Raw genomic sequence first — 18,877 nt, forward strand, 5'->3', positions numbered from 1 at the left:
GGTGCTCTTAACCGCTGAGCCATCTCTCCAGCCCCCAAGCAAACTCTTATAAGAACAACATTTAGTTGGGGCTGGCTTACGGGTTGAGAGGTTCAGTCTATTATCCTCAAGGTGGGAACATGGCAACATCCAGGCAGGCATGGTGTAGGAGGAGCTGAGAGTTCTGCATCGTCATCTGAAGGCTGCTAGAAGAATACTGATTTCTAGGCAGCTAGGACGTGAGTCTTCAAGCCCACATCCACAATGACACACCTACTCCAACAGGGCCACCCCTTCTAAAAGTGCCACTCCCTGGGCCAAGCATATACAAACCATCACACCCTTTAAAAGATTTCTTAGGCCGGGCGTGGTGGCGCACACCTTTAATCCCAGCATTTGGGAGGTAGAGGCAGGCGGATTTCTGAGTTTGAGGCCAGCCTGGTCTACAAAGTGAGTTCCAGGACAGCCAGGACCATACAGAGAAACCCTGTCTCGAAAAACCAAAAAAAAAAAAAGATTTCTTAGATTTAAATCTTGAGGGTCTGGAGAGCCGGCTCAGTGGCTAAGACCACTGGCTGCGCTTCCAGGGGACCCAGGTTCAGTTCCCAGTACCCACATGGCAGCTTTCACCTATTTGTAACTCCAATTCCAGAAAACCTGGCACTTTCACAGACACACATGCAGGCAAAACACCAATGCACAGAAACATAAATCTTTAAAAACAATTAACTTTTGAAAAAGTTTTGTTTTTATTTCCTAGGCATGTGTGTTTTTTCATGCATGTCTGTGCACCAAATGCTTGCCTGGTGCCCAGAGAAAGCAGAGCAGGATATCAGATCGCCTGGCACTATAGTTACATATAGTCGTGAGCTGCCATGTGGGTGCTGGGAATCAAACCTATGCCCTCTGAAAGTGGAGTCAGTGCTCTTAACTGCCAAGCCATCTCTCCAGCCAGCAATTTAGAATAAGACTATTTTTTAATATAAAACTGGGTATTGGTGTCACATCCCTTTAATCCCAGCACTTGGGAGGCAGACGCAAGTGGATCTCTGAGTTCGAGGCCAGCCTGGTATACAGAGCAAGTTCCAGGGCAGCCAGGGCTACACAGTGAAATCTTGTCTTAACTTCCAACCAAAGACTTTAAGCATGATGATTAAGAGACAGAAAGAATTCCCCGTTGTCGTCCCCCCCCCCCCACACACACACATTTGGGTGCCCATTTCTGTGGAGCGCAGCTGCTCTGAGTCTTTACAATAGTCCTAGAATGTGAGTGGGTTCTGCCAAGGACCAGCCTCAGCTTGGAGAGGGGTTCTGAGGAAGGGGCGATTAGAAGTGGCAAAAACCAAACTACTTGAAGTCAAATTATGGGTCCAAGTTGGCAGCCTATGCTCTACTCCAGACAGCTTTCCAGCCTGCTTCCTCTCTGGTCTGCTTTCTCTGGAAATCTCCCGACAGCTCTCTCTCTCTCTCTCTCTCTCTCTCTCTCTCCTCTCCTCTCCTCTTCTCTCTCTCTCTCTCTCTCTCTCTCTCTCTCTCTCTCTCTCTCTCTCTCTCTCTGTCTCTCTCTCTCTCTCTCTCTCTCTCTGTCTCTCTCTCTCTCTCTCTCTCTCTCTCTCTCTCTCTCTCTGTCTCTCTCTCTCTCTCTCTGTCTCTCTCTCTGTCTCTCTGTCTCTCTCTCTCTCTCTCTCTCTCTCTCTCTCTCTCTCTCTCTCTGTCTCTCTCTCTCAAGTTCTGCACAAGACAGTTCTCTCTTGCTATTGTAAAGTTTTTCTCTGAATAGTTCATCTCCTGCAGATCTGCCTGCCTCTGTTGAGCACAGAGAATAAACCAGCTGGGTGGGACCCATCCTGAAATTACCATTTGTATTACACCTGGGCCTAACCTGGCTCTGTTTCAGGCTGACCCTGAACTCAGGTGTAGGTCTGCCTTTGTAAGCATAAACAAAAAGATGTAGCTGGGTGGGTTCTCCTTTGATCATCACTCCCTAAATCTCTTTGTCTCCTAGTTTAGTATCTTTCTGACAAGTTGGCTCACAGCACAGCTGTCCTTGTTCCTTTAGATTTTTTTTAAAAAAAGATTTATTTATTTATTATATCTAAGTACACTGTAGCTGTCTTCAGATGCACCAGAAGAGGGAGTCAGATCTCATTACAGATGGTTGTGAGCCACCATGTGGTTGCTGGGATTTGAACTCTGGGACCTTCGGAAGAGCAGTCGGGTGCTCTTACCCACTGAGCCATCTCACCAGCCCATTCCTTTAGATTCTTAAAGCCCCTCATGTTTCATTTTGCATCCTTATATTTTGTGATATCTCTCTCTATATATTTTTCTTTTTGAGAAATTATATATTTTTGAACTCATGTTTTCAGAGTTCTTTTCCACAGCCTTAAGTGTTGTCCTGAAGGTTCCAAGGTTCACCATTTGTGACACATTAGCCACATCTTTACCTCCTGGACTTGTATTCTCTCTAACTACCATGGAGTCATTAACAGTAACGGGCAGGACACTCCTTGAAGGAAGAGCATAAAATGTGTACACTATTATCCAAAGGAGCCCTATGTCCAAAGCGGCCATTGACATTCTAGTAGGCCCATGCCCAATGGCCTTGTCCCAGGGGTAGGAACCATGTCATTTTGTCCCCACCAAGGCCATGCAGGACCTGGTAGATTCATAGCTCTTGTCTTCAAAGGGGTTTCTGAGAAACCCAAGTAAACTCACAGGAGAATCCTGGATAGTTGACATGGAAAAAAAACTGGGGAACCCCCCCAAAAAAAAACAAAAAACCCTGGCTCCTGCCTGCATTGTTACTCTAACATAAAATACGTATGAATGGAAGAGGGGAACAGGGCTTTCTGCCAAGCCGAATGATCCGAGGTGATCATTGGGGGACACAAGGGGAAGGCAGAAAGTGTTCACAAGTTGTCATCTGACCACATGTGTATCATACCATGTACATATCACATCCTAAAGAAATAAATGTAAAAATACTAAAACTCTATGTAAGAAGTGAGCCAACTGTATGGTCAGCGAGTGAGAGGCTTAGAGCTCTGAGGTGTGTGGCTGAGGCAAGAGGTTCTTTTTCCTTTCCATCCACAAGTGTCCCAGGTCTAGAAAGCTGCCTGCACCTCTTTCCACAGTCTCCTTGCTAAAGACCAGGTTTCCAATGAAGAAGTATAGCAAAATTTGAGGCTTTTAGGCCCAGGCTTGGGAGTGTGGTCTTTGTGGCTTAGTGCTCCAGGTGCTGGTCATAAAACAGATAGCGACATTCCTTCCTCCACCCACCCGCTTCCTGGGTTCAAAAAGTGTTCATTCAAAGAAAGTCACCCCGACCCACCCTGACCATTGCTGGAACCTGCAATGCAAATGTGCTATTGTTAGGGGCTCTTAGATTGTTAGGGGATCTTAGAAACTGCCTTGAGAAATAACCCTCACAATTACCAGGTATTCCTTGTGACATTTGTGACTTTACATTTCCTTGTGACTCTTAACTGGTATTTTTGGTATTTTCCAACAACGCCCTCCCCACCTCCTTGAGTTGTGGTTTCTTCCTTTAAATACCCCCTTACTCAGCTACTTGGGGCGCCATGGTCCTCTACCCCTGCGTGGTGTATGACCATGGGCCCGAGAGCGCTCTTGAATAAAAATCCTCTTGCAATTTGCAGCAAGACCGTTTCTTGTGGGTGATTTTGGGGTGTCGCCTCTCCTGAGTCAGAACTTGGGGGAGTCCTCACGTTGAGGGTCTTTCACCAAACCATGAGCTCTGGGGACACACTTCTCACTCTTCAGAACCAGTGAGTTCTGAAGGGCCACAGTTTGGTCCAAACAGATTCAGGCTCATTCATGTGTAGCCATTTGCCTCCATGATAGTTACAGTTGAGTCTATGGGACTGGGTCTCTCAGCACCGGGTGGGGGTGGGGGTGGGGGACGGGGACCAGACACTAGCTTTGTAGTGTAGGCAGCCAACAAAGAGGTGTTGTGGCACCAGGCTTCCAGTTGCTCCAATATATTTATTTTGGAAACTCCAGTCCTAGGGGCAGCGTCTACTGCCTTTCTCGCAGCCTAAGTTCAGGATTTCATGAGTTAGACTGTGCACAAATGCTTGGTGGCACCTGCCACTCATCCTAGTAGTCAAGGACCTAAGAGAAAAAGAACATTCACCTGGACTACAGAGTGGGAATCTAGTCTAGCTTGGACTACTTAGCAAGACCCTGCCTCATCGCTTTGGGCACATAAGCCCAAATTAGCCATGTTCACTGGTGCAATTGGACGTTCAGTGAATGAATGAATGGAGCTATGGTCTGACAGCTCCTCCTCACTTGGGTCTCTGGGTTCAAACCTTTCCTTTTACGTAACTTATCATTCTGTTTATTGTGTCATCCCACCAAAATATAAGCTTTATGAAGAGTCCACATTGAGACCTGTATATATATGAACCAGAGAGGACAGAGAAGTGAGATGGGGTGGGTGAGGAGTTGTCAGCTTAGCCAGGACTGGTGAACACACACCCATCATCCCAGCACTAGGGAGGTAGAGCTAGGAAAATCAGGTGTTGGAGGCCAGCTTACACGGTGTAGTGAGTGTATACAGGACACCGGCTCAAAACAAACAAACAAAACAACAACAACAACAACAACAAAAAACCAAGGAGAAGCGCTGGAGAGGAGGCTTCTGCTCTTGCAGAGGACCCTGTCGGTCCCCGCTCAATTAGGCGGCTCATAGCAGCCGGTCACTCTGGTTCCAGGGCGATTCAACGCTTTCTTCGGGTCTTCATGCGCATTGCATGCACACGCATAGACAACAATCTTTTAAAAAAAAAAAAAAAGTTTTCAGTTTGTGAACCATGAAAGAGCAGGCGCAAGGCCGGAGTCTGCTGCTCCCCTTAGACAGTGAGCGCCTCCGGTCTAGCGGCATCACCGTAACTCCGCAAAATACGCACAGCCACCAGTGGGCCCTCGCGCGCCTCCTTAGAGCCAACCCTCCCCGGGAGCCGCGCGCCTCCTGCCAGGCCCCGCCCTCCTTCACAGCGATTGGCTAGTATTCTACCCAAGGACCTGCCCCTTCACCGCTGACGGGCACTATGAAGGCCAATGGAGAGATCGCCCGCCCTCCCCGAGGCCGTTGGAGGCGGGCATGGGCGGGCCGTTGGGGGGGGGCGGGGCGTGCAGCCTGGTAACCGTTGCCGGGCGCAACGCCCCGCCCCGTGAGGGCAGCGCGAGGCTGAGGCGGGCGGGCGCCTGCTGCGGGCGGGCGCTGCGGGCGGGCGGGAGGGCGGCGGGAGCCGGAGGAGGAGCGGCCGGCGCCGCCACCGCCGCCGCCATAGAGACTGTAGCCGTGGAGACTGTTACTTGCCAACGCGGAGCGACACGCAGCGGCCGACGCCGCGGGAGCCGCTACCGGAACTCCCTGCCGAACTCCAGGTGAGCGGTGCGGGCCGGGGCAGGGGGCGGTGGCGGAGGGGGGGGGAACCCCCGCTGGAGGGGGGTCGCGGGGGCGGGCGCGGCGGGACCCGGCGCCCCAACTTTGCAGACGCCAACCTCACCGAATCCTGATAGGCGCCTCTGATTTGGGGGAGCCGTGGGCTGGGTGGAACCCCTCTCACACTCTCAAAAGTTTGTAAAGTGAAGCTATCTCTTCTCGCCTTTGACGCACTAAATCTGACTTTGAGGAGCGGGGGACTCCAGAAGACCCCTCTTGTCTCTTACTCCACCTGAAGCACGGAGGCGCCCTCAAACTAGTCAGTCCTCTCTTTCACTACTCCCAAAGCCTGAATTGGGATTGCCCCAAACCCGCTCCTTGCTGTCATCCCCCTAAAACCTGAGTTGGGGGCTCCCACAGAGCCAGCCGTTCTCGTCCAAGTCTGAAAACCCAGAGGCACTGTCTCCCTTTTATACTTATGAAATCGGGATCCTGGCTCTTATCCATGAGCTTAACTCCGAGGGTACTCTTCTGCTTGCCTTGTAGTTCTGACCCTCAGGTTTCCTTCTTGACTTAGGATTTGGGGGCTCCGGCACCGCTTTCTTGTGCTTTGACCAAAATAGTCACTGCGTTTGTTCTGGAAGGAACTCCTCCCTTAGCGTTTTCTTGCCCATCCCAGATACCCCCGGCGCCCCAAATCCTCGGACCCCTCTCCCCTGGAACCCTACACCGCTGCGTTTGGGGGTCCTTTACCATGCCGCCCCGGGAAGCTCAAGCGCACCTATAGCTTCCTCTTTGCCGAGATCCCCAATCTAGAAAACTTTCCCGAAGGAAAATATTGTGTGAACCGTTTGTAGGAAGATCCAGGAGGCCGGGAGAGTGCGTGCGCAGCCCTCCCGTGCACAGGCAGCACACCCCAAAACACCGGATTGTCTTCCTCGCCCCTTTCCATGGGTCATATCCGAGTTCGCAGTTGGGATTCGCTAGGGCTGCGGTTGTTTCCTTGGACCCTAGAGAGCTCGGCGTCCAGACAGAGCCCCCTAGGGTGGCGGGGAGGGGAGTTGGGGCGGGGAACCCACCGAGAAACAGCTGGACCGCTGTCTCTCCTGAGACTTCACCCCTACTTTAGTGCGTCTCGGGAACACTCCGGCACTCAGGTCCCCCCAGGAAAAATCCTACAACGATTGAGTGTTAATAAATGTAACTTCATTAGCATGTACATAAGTGTGGCCTTCTCCTGTGTGTATAATGTGTTGTAATCATACCCCACCATTCGCCTCTCTTGACCCTGATGACCCCCACTCATCCAGCCCTGGCTTGCCTCTACTTTTTGCCCCCTTTTTCCTTGAAGGGAACAGAGTTCAGTCGGGGCCACAGCGCAGAGGACAGTGTCAGATGATTATTTACTTATTGTCACTTTCCGATTTAAATCTTTACGTGTATTTATTGTGTGTGACTATACTGCACGTGTACACACACCCCCGGAGGTTAGAGGACAGATTACAGGAGACTCCCTTCAGCACTTGATCTTGGGAGCTCAGTAGACTTGGTGGCAAGAGCCCTTACCTGCGCATCTCCCTGCCAGTGGAATGAGCTTTTAACTTAAAGTGAAGCGAAGACAATTCTAGAACAGTGATGATATTAATAAAATAATAATGACGTAAAACTTCTCTTAAAATGTTTTCCTGTTTGAGTTTTTAACATCAGCCTCAGCCTGTGAAGGTGCCTGTTTGATGGGACTGAGCTCTGGCCGAGTCTCTGCCTGTCCTCACTGGAGCTTGGGTTCAGGGACTGAATGGACTGGAAAATCCACTCAGATGTGGCCACTCACCCACTCCCACTGGAGAAGAAGGGCTCAGGCCTCAGAGAAAGGAATCTAAGGCTGTTAATATCAGGCCTACCGCCTGTCTGGTGGGTCACTGTGGATACCTGAGCCCCAGGGCCACTACAGGGCTGTGAAGGACTTGTCAACACACTGGCCCTCTAAAATACAGCCTGTCATTTTCTTGCTGCATGAAGTATCCCTGGCACTTTAGACTGTATTAGTAGTGGCATTTTAAAAATCTTTATTACATGTGTTTGTGTTGTGTTGTGTGTGTGTGTGGTGTGTGTGTGTGTGTGTGTGTGTGTGTGAACATCTGCGTGGGCTATGGTGTGTACATTAGAGATCAGAGGACGACATTCAGGAGATGGCCCTTTGCATCAGGTGTGTCTTGAAGATCAAACACAGGTTACCAGGCTTAGCAAGCTCCTTTCTCCTGCTGAGCCCCTCAACCTTCCCATTGATAATGTAAATATTCATGTAGATTATCTATATATGAATGTATACAAGTATGTTCATATAAAATTAATAAGTTCATGTATAAAGGTTGCTTGGTTTGTTAAGTCCTTGACTAGAAGGAATCACAGGTTTTGTTTTCTTTCTTTGATTGTTTACCTATTTATTTATTGAGGTACTTGGCTTTGCATATGCTATGTAAGTGTTCTGCCACTGCCCGGGCATCCCAGCCCTGTTTCTTTATTTTATTGTATTTTTTGAGATAGGGCATCACTATATAGCCCTGGTTGTTCTGGACCTTGCTATGTAGACCAGGCTGGTCTCGAACTCAGAGATCCACCTGCCTCTCTCTGCCTCCCGAGTGCCACCTGTTTCTTTTAAACTTAACTGAAGCTGACTTTAAATAATGCAGCACCTCCCCTGTGTGCTTGTAACTATGGACGCTTGTTGAAAATGAGGTGAGCTGTCTGGAGGATGCAGTCCCCAGCAAACTGCAGGAGTGGATGTGCAACCTCCCATCCTGTGTTTGGAGCTCTAGGGCTGAGATGACACAACCATAGTTCCTACCTCGGTTCTGAATATCGCAGAGAAGTCACTTTGTGTCAGCTGTAGCTCTGTCCCCATCAAGTAAGCCAGGACTAAGTAAGGGGTGGGACTAAAGGCTTGGAGCCCTGGTGCTTGGGCTTCCTGAAGGCAGTGTTGTTGGCAGGACAGGGTTTGGGTGCTGCTTAAGCCTTTGAGCTCCTTTACTGGAACTTCAGTATGTGTGGGATGGCTCTGCCCAGCTTTGCCCAGCATTAGTGGGTGGGGGTGGGGGTGGATGGATGGATGGACAGACAGGTGAGTAGATGGATGGGTGGATGGGTAGGTGTTGTATTACATTTTCAATCTCATATGGGAGTTTCTAACCCACCTTTGAACATTCAGTTCCCAGATAAGATACAAAACTTTTAAATTTATAGTAAGCCTTAAAGCACTAGAGCTGGGCAGATGTCTACCCTCGATGCTATTATGTCTACTCCCCCATCAATAACCCCGAGTTATAACTTGCCACGCTCCATCTGGGCTGCTCTTGATCCCAATTGGCCAGCCTCGTGGCTATGTTTTCATGACTCACCTACCCCATGGCAGCGTCTTCTCTCTCCCTTGTGGTCTCTGCCTCAGACCCTAAGCCTGGGAACCAAGACCTTTCTGACCTTCCTTCTGCCCAGCTACAGGCTGTAGACAACTTTAATCAACCAGTAGTTTTAAATTAAGGAGCAAGGTGTGTGAGATGATCTCCCCAACCCTGAGACAGCCAGGGCCAGTGTTAGCCTTGCAACAGGTGGGTGGGTGGATAGGTGGGTGGATGGCTAGAGGGACAGACTGACGGTGGATGGATGGATGGATGGATGGGTGGGTGACATGGGTGTTAGAAGGTGAAGATGAACTGGACCACCCGCATGGTTCATGTTCTGTCATCACATGACATTTTGTTTGTTGCTTAAGACTAGGTCTCCCGTATTTCTGAACTTGAACCACAATCCCCCTTCTCCCTAACTGCTGCTATGCTGATAGATGGTCAGTTAAGGTGTTCACACATTACCTCATCGGGCAGTTACCTTACTTCAACTTTATCATACTTGTGCACACACACACTCTAGGCTTGGTTTCCATGGTTACTTTATCATATTCACACCCACACTCTAGGCTTGGTTTCCATGGTTACATTCACCCATGGTTTCCTTATCTTGTTCCTTACAGCATGGCAGGTTCTGCCACTCTTCCCAGCACCCTGGTACCTCTGACTGCTTCTTTGGCCCTAGGGAATCCTGTGATTTCCTGCCAAAATGGCTGACTGGCCCCTGCTCCCTACAAACCCAGAGATTTCTGCTCTTGGGATATGCGTCACAAGGACTCACTGATAACTCAGGAAACATCATACACCCATTAAAAATAGGTAGAGTGCTCCCAATCCCTGAGCCATCTCTGACTATTCTTCCAGAGGTCCTGAGTTCAATTTCCAGCAATTACATGGTGGCTCACAACCATCTGTAATGGGATCTGATGCCCTCTTCTGGTGTGTCTGAAGACAGCGACAGTGTACTCATATACATAAAATAAATCTTTTTAAAAAATAGAGTGGATCTGGAGAGGTGGCTCGTGGTTAAGAGCACTGACTTGTCTGTAAAGGACCTGGGTTTGGGTCCCAGCTCCCAGCTAGCTCTACATCTCCAGGTGTGGAGGATCGCATGCCCTCTCCTGACCTCCAGGGCGCTCAGCATCCACATAATACATAGATATAAGCAGCAAAAAATAAAATCCATGCACATGTTAACAACATTTAAAAATAGGTAGAATGTTGATGGGCTGGGGCTCAGTAGGTAAAGCATTTGTCTGGCATACACAAAGCCCTAGGTTCTGTCCCCAGCACCAGGAAAAACAGAAACTAGGCATGTGGAGCAAGCATGCCTGTTGTCCAGCCCATGGGACACAGAGGAAGAGGCAGAAGGATCAGGGGTTCAAGGTCATCTTTGATTACATAATGAGTTGAAGGATACCCTGGGCTACCTGAGAACCCCACTCCCAAGATAGAGGGACATGTTGTGGCCTGACATTATTAGGTAATGAAGCTCAGATTCGCAGGGGCAGGAAGTGCAAAGGCTCTGGGGTAAAGTGCTTTATGGAATCCACTGGCACACTCAAGACAGAGGAAGGGGGCTGGTTGCTTCCTGGTGATTGGAGGGAGGAGAGATGGAGGTAGAGCCATGAGAAGAGTTGGCAGGTGTGAGGTGGAGGTGTCCAGGAAGGGCTGCCACACCATTGGCTCATCAGATAGATGCCAGTCACTATCCTCCACTGACTGAGTGCCCTCTTGTGACAGGCAGGACCAGCCAGGGGGAGCAGACAACGTTCCCCTGAGGATACAGAAGGCATTGTGCCCAAGCGCCAGGAGTAGCGGGAAGGTAATCAGGACTTTAGCAAACCTTAGACCGGCTACAGCGGCTCCGGGGAGAAGGGGTGTGGCCGTGTTTTCAGGAGTCTTCCAGAAGCCACTGATGGCCAACTGCAAGGGCCCACAGGAAAGGAAGGTAGACTCTGGAAGGCCTTGGACGAAGCAGGGGTTGCTAACCATGACTCTTGGGTCAGATCCTGTTGTACACTGGGTTGGCCTTAGACTTGCCGGGTAGCCAAGGTTGACCTTAAACTCCTCCTGATCATTCTGTTGTCACTTACTGAGTGCTGGGATGGAAGGCATATGCCACCACACCTCCTTTAGACAGCACCAGGGAAGGAACCTAGGAATCCTTGCATGATAGGAGGTGATTCACTCTATCCACTGAATCCTGGGCCTCCAAACTTTCCCAAGTTTTGAAGCAGTGACTGAGATGAGCATCTGTGACAAAGAGGAATGTCACCATTAGGCTTGAACTATATCTGCCCAGCCAGCCACCTGGTCTCCTGTCTTGCTAGGCTGGTGGCCTCTGGGATCAGAGGTTCTGGTGGCTGTCTGTCAAGGGCTCCCCAGGACCTGGGTACTCATCATGGCCTCTCAGACCCAGAGGTCAGTAACCTTCCTGGATGTCTGGCTTCAGGGCTAGGCAAATCCTGCCAATTCAGTGACCTCAGGGATATGGAGGGGGTGCGTTGGGAGCCAAAAAAGGTCATACAGCCAGCTGTGTGCGTCAGACAATGGAGGGACAGCAGTGAAGTAAGGAGCAGGGTGGGACATCCATAAGATCTAGGTGTCCAAGCTAGAGGCCCTTCAGGGGTGTGTGTTGATGTGAATGAGGTTCTAGGAAGGGTAAGAGAAGCAGAGGAAGAAGCTGAGGAAGCAATCCACCCAGCTCATAGCTGGCCTCTGTCATGGCGGCATACTGGCCAATGAAAAGCATCTGTGTGGCCATGCAGCCTCTGCAGAGACCCCCCTTCTTCCCAGATGACAGTTCTGCAGTTATTCGACACCAGCATCCAGGCCCTGGTGCCCACCTTCCTGTCTCTGTGGATCTGATGGTACTGGGACCTCCTGTGGGTAGGATTCCTTGGTATGTGGCCTTCTGTGTCTGGCTCATTTTAAATGAACATTGTGTCCTTGAAGCCCTCTTTGCTGATGTGATCTTGGTTGTAACTTGACTACATCTAGAATTAACTAAGACCCAAGTAGCTGAACACATCTGTGAAGGATTCTTGTTGGTTGCATCATTTGAGGTCTGAAGACCCATGCTAAATCTGGGGCACACTTGTGCTCACAGCCCATGTGGAAGGACGCTTGCACTTTCTGTCTGCTTACCATAGCTCACTGGCAAGGTCGTCTATCCTGAGCCACTCCTCTGATGGTGTTAGAACCCACAGCTTTAGGATCCCAGTGTGGACTTGGGATCCGGCAGCTCTCGAGAATCTCCATGACTGAGATGGGACCGCTGAGCTGTCCAGTCTCACACAGCAGCCTGTGAGCCACTCTGATAAACCTCTTGTACGCGTGTGTGCATTCCATCAGCTTCTGTTCCTCAGAGAACCCTGCGATAGCTGTATCAGATACCAGAATCTTCTTCATCCTGTAATACTTAAGTGTATGGATGGACTACATTGTGCCTACTCATCCATCCATCTGTCCATCCTTCCACCCATCCATCCGTCCATCCATCCATCCACCTATCCACCTGTTCATCCATCCATCCATCCACCCACATACCCATCCCTGCACCCATCCATCCATTCACTCACCAACCAGTCCATCTGTCCATCCATCCATGTACTCTGCAGCTGTTTCCACCTCTGGACATTGGCTCACATTGAACCAAGGCCTCTGAGGTTGAAGAAGCTGAAAGAGGCTGAGATGGCATGGGAGGAAGTAACTTCTAGGATTGAACACCAAGAAAACAGGAATGGTGAAAGCAGACAAACCTCAGGAAAGGAAGGGACTGTGTCCTAGAAAGACAAGACAGCCGGGCTTGTGGCCTTGGTCTGACTCACTGTGGAAGTCACTGGCCAACACATGAAGCCCTTGTTAGTCAGGCTCCTTCTAATCCTGCTGTCTTGTTCCCTGCAAGCTGTTTACCTCTGAGAAACACCCCACACTATCCAGATACTTTGTGTCCAAGAGGTGGGCTGTGGGCTAAGGTCTTGGAAGTTTGTAGAAATGTGTGCCTGTTTCATGATGTCTCTACTGGTCCTTCCTGCCTCTCTGGGATGCAACTCCCAGATGCCTCTAGCAGATCAGAAACTCGTTGGAATTTCATGTTCACAGGAAGGTCAAAGACTGGGTGTATTTCTGATTTGAGAAAACTCCTTGGGGCCTTTGTTTCTGTCCAGTTTTCTGAAGCCAGTGTTCATTCGGCAGATATTATGGGCTCAATCAGCTGCCATCCCAGGTCCTGAAGTTAACTGGGTGACTATGTTTCACCATGTAGAAAGCTAAGAATGGTGCTGGAGAGAGGGTCTCATGGAAGCAACCACTGTGCACTAGCATCAACCCCGGTGAGCACCCAGCTTAAGCAACAGGAGTGTGTGTTGTTGTATGTTATTTGCAGGCTGCCTCGAGCTGTGAAGCTCAGCAAGAGTCAAGCCACACTCCTAGCCTGAATCATACTTCTACACTAATTTAACTTAGTGGCATTGGCCAAACATGGCACCCTGGCAATGTCCAATCAGGAAAAGTCTCCTGCTCAGCTGACAACTTCTGGTCTGGAACCAGCCCTTCTACTGTAAGGGTCCATGATTCACTGAAGAATGATGCTCCAGGCTCCAGACTCAAACAGTATGTAAACACTGAGAGTGTTTTATTCTGCAGAAGTCCAGCATGCTGGGGTCTCCCCATTACCAAGATAGAGAGACTCTGAAGTGAGCTCGCACCTTAGAGGAATCCTAAGGTGTGCTTTGTCTGACTATCTCTAGGCATTCCAGAACTAGTACCAGGGCGTGGTGGCTGGAAACTGTTGCCGAGGAATCCTGGGGTAGGTAGGCTGTGTCTTACACTATCTCTAAGGACATTCCATTACTGGGGTGTTGGGGGCTGTCTGGAAACTGCTGACCCATTGCCCTTGTTTCAGGCCAGATGGTGGGGCAGTTTCTGACTAGCTACCTGAAGCCTGAGTTTTTAGGCCTAGTCTCTTTAACTGCCAATTTGAAGCCTGTCATGGAATCAGCCTAACCTTCTCACTACCTAACCCGCTTTCCTTTCCTTCCTGGGCACCTGGGCAGCTAGAGGCTTTGCCCCACTCGCTTCCAGGCTCTCCTAGCACACTTAGTATGTCAGGAGGACAGTACCTCAAATGCACATTCATACCAGAGGCTAGTGGACAAGGGGAGTCAGGGAGTCTTCCACTCGGATGGGGGATCGAGCCCGCTCTAGGAGACTTGGTGGCAGGCGCCTGTTGATGCTGAGTCCGCTGCTACACCTGCACCATGCACATGCCTAGGCAGCTAGGCATCTTCAAGCCCTGTGGCTTGGTCAAAATTGTGAGTTGCTCTTCCAGAAAGTTGCCCAGATGTGAGGTCCTAGAGCGGAAGTGCAGCCTGCCTCCTTTTGAAGGGCTGAGTATACAGTGGAAGACTTACGAGCTCAGTTCTGTTTGAACCATGGCAGTGCTCAGATTTGGCTCTTGGTCTTATTTGGAAGTTTCCAGAGATTTCGGTGTGTTTAAAACAGAGTGTGGGACAAATGCAGACCTTCAGCAGGTAGAGCAGCCCTGCCATCTGTCTGTCCTCACATCCAAACATCCAGCCATCCCTAAGCCGGGGAAAATTTCCTTTTGACTTCTAGGAAAAGAAAGTTGGAAGGAAAATTCCCAGTGTTGCAATTTTATTTATTACATCTTTGTCCTTTGTTTATTGAGATTATACTTTATTTTTAAATTTATTTTTGTGTTTGTGTGGCAGTAGGGTCTCTCCCACCACCTCAGTCATGTAGGACCCAGGGCTGGAACTCAGGTCTTAGGCTTAGTAGCAAGCACCTTTACCCCTGAGCACTCTCTTGTCACAAAATATTTTCATTTTTGATGCCTTCCAAACACTTGAAAAAAGAAAAATGAAAACCCTCAGTAGCTAGTAGATAATGCAAAAACAAGCAGCAGTTAGCCAGATTTGTACGGTGGCCATCATTCCATGGTGACTGTCTGGCTATGGGATCAGAAGCTTGCATCAGCTTTCCTGGACTACCTTAACTCCTGAGCCACATCCCAGGGGAAGCATCCCCTATCCCCTCTCACTCTCCCCTTTGCCCTCCTCCTCTTCCTTCCCCTCCTCCTCCCTTCCCCTCCCCCTCCTTCACCTTGAACAGGTCTCATGTGTTCCAGGCTGGCTTCAAAGTCCCTATGTAACTAAGGCTGACCTTGAACCCCTGACCCTCCTGCCTCTGCCTTCTGAGTGCTGGGATAACTGGCATGAGCCACCACAGTTAAGGGGTGCTGGGCAAGCTCTCTCCCCACTAATGCCCCCTCCCCAGCCCAGAGAGCTTGATTTAACTTCACTCTTTCAGTACAGGTAGTTGAGGGGCTTTGGATCCATTCACAAAGCTGTGTAAGCATTGCCTCTATTTAATTCCCAAACATTCCATCACTCTCAACGGAACCTCATCTCCTCAACAGCCTCCTTTCACCTATCACCCCACTTTCCCAGCACCCATGAATCCACTTTCAGTCTCTGGGTTTCCCTACTCTGGACATCTGTCACCGAGCCCCACACCCTGTGTGGCCTTTTGGTGTCATAAGCCACTGTCCTTATGTCCTTGGAGTGGGAACTGGAGTCCATGGCTGAGCTAATACTACTGCCTTTGTGCTTCTGCATGCATCGAGCAGCCCTCAGCAGCCTCCCCACCCACCATCTGTTTCCTTCTGGCTCTGCTGCCAATGCTTCTTTTTCCTTGCTGCCTAAGTTTCTGCTATGTAGGTGTGTCCTAGGATGCCCAGCAGCTCTGGGCTAGGAGGCAGGTTGTGGCACTGCCCGTGTCAGGAGGAGACAGCTGGTTCTGAGGCTTCTTGACTGTGACTGCCTTCTACTGTCCTTGCAGTGCAGATGAGGGTGACTCTACTGTTGTCCTTGCCTGAGGCTGCACCTTTGCTTAAGAAGCTGTGGCCTCAGTACCACTTCCATGCCCACCACGAGTGAGCATGCACACTGCCTTCTCCTCCTTTCCCTGTTCATTGCCTCCCTGCCCAACCAATTTGCAATCTTGTAAATGTTCCAGAATGCCAGGTAACAGGCCCTCCCAGCAACACATACACATGTACTTCAATGCCACCTTGAATCCTGAAGGCACCAGAGAAGGTTCTTGAGCCCCTTGAAGCACCTCCTGGAGCCCATGTCTCTGTGTCAGGTCTACCCCACCCACTCACGTTCCCCTGTGCTGATGCAGCCACATTCCTCACCAGGAGCTGCACCCATGTGCCCTGCCAGGCTGGTTCCATAGCCACAAGTCTGTGCTTGTTGCCTTGACTACGCCAGGGCTCCTGGAGCAGCCAGGCTTCCTGTCCCTCCAAGTCCTTCTGAGGGGTGGGTGTGTGTCTCCCACAGACTGCAGTTAGTGCAGTCTACACGCAGCCTGCAGACCACCCTGTCCACAGTGTCCTGTCATGTACCGTGAACCGCCAATGGCATCTGCGTCCTGCCGCCTGAATACAGGGCTCTACTCTGGAACCTCACACGAGTTCTGTGGTTTCTGCTGTAGTTTGCCTTCTTGCTCTTTAAACAAACAATTCGAAACAGAAACCCAAGTAAGACCTCACCCTGAATGAGATTATTTACCCTAATGTCAACTTCCCTCGTATTTTAAAATACAGTTGATAATTTTTTGATAATGCAGTATGATTCTGAGACACTGATCCCAAATAGCTTTTCTTTGACCTCCCCATTAACGTTCTAGAAACTTTTAGAATCTTCCAGAAACTTGTAAGATCTTTTAGAAACTACCAGTTTCACACCCTGCCGCTCCCACGTTCTCTTGGCTGCCTTTGTCTAGGTTCCCAAACCCCAGCCTCATCTTGTTTCGGACTTTGTGTTGTGCAATGCCAGCCTCCCGCTCTCTGCTCCCCATTCATCCCCCTTGGGCTGGTCTATTTATGGGCCTTGCAGAGGCAAGTGTTGGCAGCATAAGCCCAGCCTTTCTAAATCATCCCTCCCTCCTCCCTCCCCCCTCCTGTGGGACCATCCCTGCAAAGCCTCTTGACTTGTTTGGTCCCCAAGTCCATTGCTGCAAAGGTCACAAGGATTTTGCCTCTGAGGTTTTGCACCCGCCCAATTGTCTCTTGATCACAAGTGATGTCCTTTCTCTGAGGAAAACAGCCACCCTGTACCAGGTGCGCCTTTTGTTCTGACTAGGTATTCCTCAACACTTATCCTTTTATTTACAATAAATGGAAAAAAAATCCATATAACATAAAGTTAACCTTTAAATTTTTTATTACATTTATTTACTTCTGTGTGTGTGTGTGCACATGTGCAGAGGTCAGAGGACAATTTATGGGGATCCGTTCTCTCTTCTACTGTGTGGGTCCCTGGGATTGAACTCAGACCAACAGGCTCAGCAGCAAGCCCTTTCTCTGAGCCATCTTGCTAGTCCTTATTTTGTTTTGTGATCTTCCCGCTTCTCTCTGCTTTCAGATGCCGGGGTGACAGGCATACATTGCCACCCTGAACTTCTGTCTACCTCCTGTGGACCTCTTTACATAAAAATTACTGTGCAGTCAAATGATTTAATTTTGGAGAGAACATTTGAAATACAACCAGGCAATTAACAGTGAATGAATAAGCCTGTTACTGTTTTGTGCTGTGGTGATTTTACAGTGAGTATAATTACCTGCATTAAAACCCATAAATTCCATTGCTTCCATTTCAGTTCGTGATTAATTACTTTATTCTTTCAACAAGCACCACCTTAGTCAGCTGCCCTATTGGATGCTGTGATCCCGCGGGATTTTACAGACAGGCCCGGGAGTGCTGTTATGTTGAAAAGCTGTTGAGCTGGGCCTGGTGGCACAGGCCAATCACCCCAGACAATGGGAGTTTGAGGCAGGAGGATTGAAAGTTAAAGACCAGCTTGGGCAGGTCTGTTAGATGTTGTTTTATGAGGGAGCGTGGTCATGGGTGGAGCCCCTGCCTAGAATCCCCCAGTGAGGGGCTGGGGTCGTGGTCTGTGGGTGGAGCCCCTGCCTAGCATGCTCAAAGCTCTGCATTTACTCTCCACTAATTTTTTAGTGTTTTTTTTTTAAGATTTAATTATTTTATTTATATGAATACACTGTCGCTGTCTTCAGACACACCAGAAGAGGGCATCAGAACCCATTACAGATGGTTGTGAGCCACCATGTGGTTGCTGGGAATTGAACTCAAGACCTCTGAGCAGTCGATGCTCTTACCCGCTGAGCCATCTCTCCAAGCCCTTTTCAGTGTTTTTAAGACAGGGACTCACTAAGTTGTCCTGGAGCTCTCACTGTTGGCCAGGCTGTCTTCAGACTCATAAAAATTTTCCTGCCTTTGCCTCCTGAGTGCTGGGATTAAAGATGTGAGCCACTGAACCTGAGACCCATATACATTTTTAAAAGCAATTTACCACAACCAGCAAAGTGTCTCAGTGGTTAATGGTGCTTGCCACCAAGATTGACTACCTTGTACAATCTGGGACCCGTGTGGTGGGAGTAGAGAACCAGTTCCCACACGTTGTCCTCCTATGTCCACGTGTGCTGTGATATGAAAGCACATGCATATGCAAATGTATGCAAAAACAAGATTATTGAATTATAGTTTACATCTACAGAGTTCACCCATTTAAAATATATTGCTTACCACACTTTTGTATATTCAAAGTTATGTGGCCATCAGCACTAATTTCAGAACATTTCATGATCTCCCTGTGAGTTCACACTTTTCCTTCATCCCCTCCCCTCCCCCATCTCCTCCCTATCTCCTCCCCATTTCCTCCCCATCTCCTCCCCATTTCCTCCCCATCTCCTCCCCATCTCCTCCTCTATCTCCTCCCTATCTCCTCCCCATCTCCTCCTCTATCTCCTCCCCATCCCCTCCCCCATCTCCTCCCTATCTCCTCCCCATCTCCTCCCCATCTCCTCCTCTATCTCCTCCCCATCTCCTCCTCTATCTCCTCCTCCATCTCCTCCCCATCTTCTCCTCCATCTCCCTGTCTTTCCCATCTGTTTTTTGCATAGCATGTTTGTCATCTGATCTTCTGTGACCTTGTGTTAGCTGCCTTCTCAGCTGGGCAATCATGGGTCGTA

General features: G+C 49.5%; 1 protein-coding gene across 3 annotated transcripts in view; it reads left to right on the forward strand.

The window, feature by feature from the left end:
• Positions 1–5,248: 5,248 nt before the first annotated feature.
• Rfx2 (regulatory factor X2) overlaps positions 5,249–18,877 on the forward strand; it is a 55,892-nt gene continuing 42,263 nt past the window's right edge. For 2 of the 3 annotated variants that reach the window (XM_021149744.2, XM_021149747.2), the window contains exon 1: positions 5,249–5,397. The gene's annotated coding sequence lies outside the window, so the exon portion shown is untranslated. Of the gene's footprint in view, positions 5,398–17,281; positions 17,432–18,877 lie in introns of those variants that run through there. The other variant, XM_021149746.3, reaches the window with a different exon arrangement.

Source organism: Mus caroli, unplaced genomic scaffold (assembly GCF_978045245.1).
Source record: "Mus caroli unplaced genomic scaffold, Mus_caroli_1 scaffold_18, whole genome shotgun sequence".
Taxonomy (NCBI): Eukaryota; Metazoa; Chordata; class Mammalia; order Rodentia; family Muridae; genus Mus; species Mus caroli.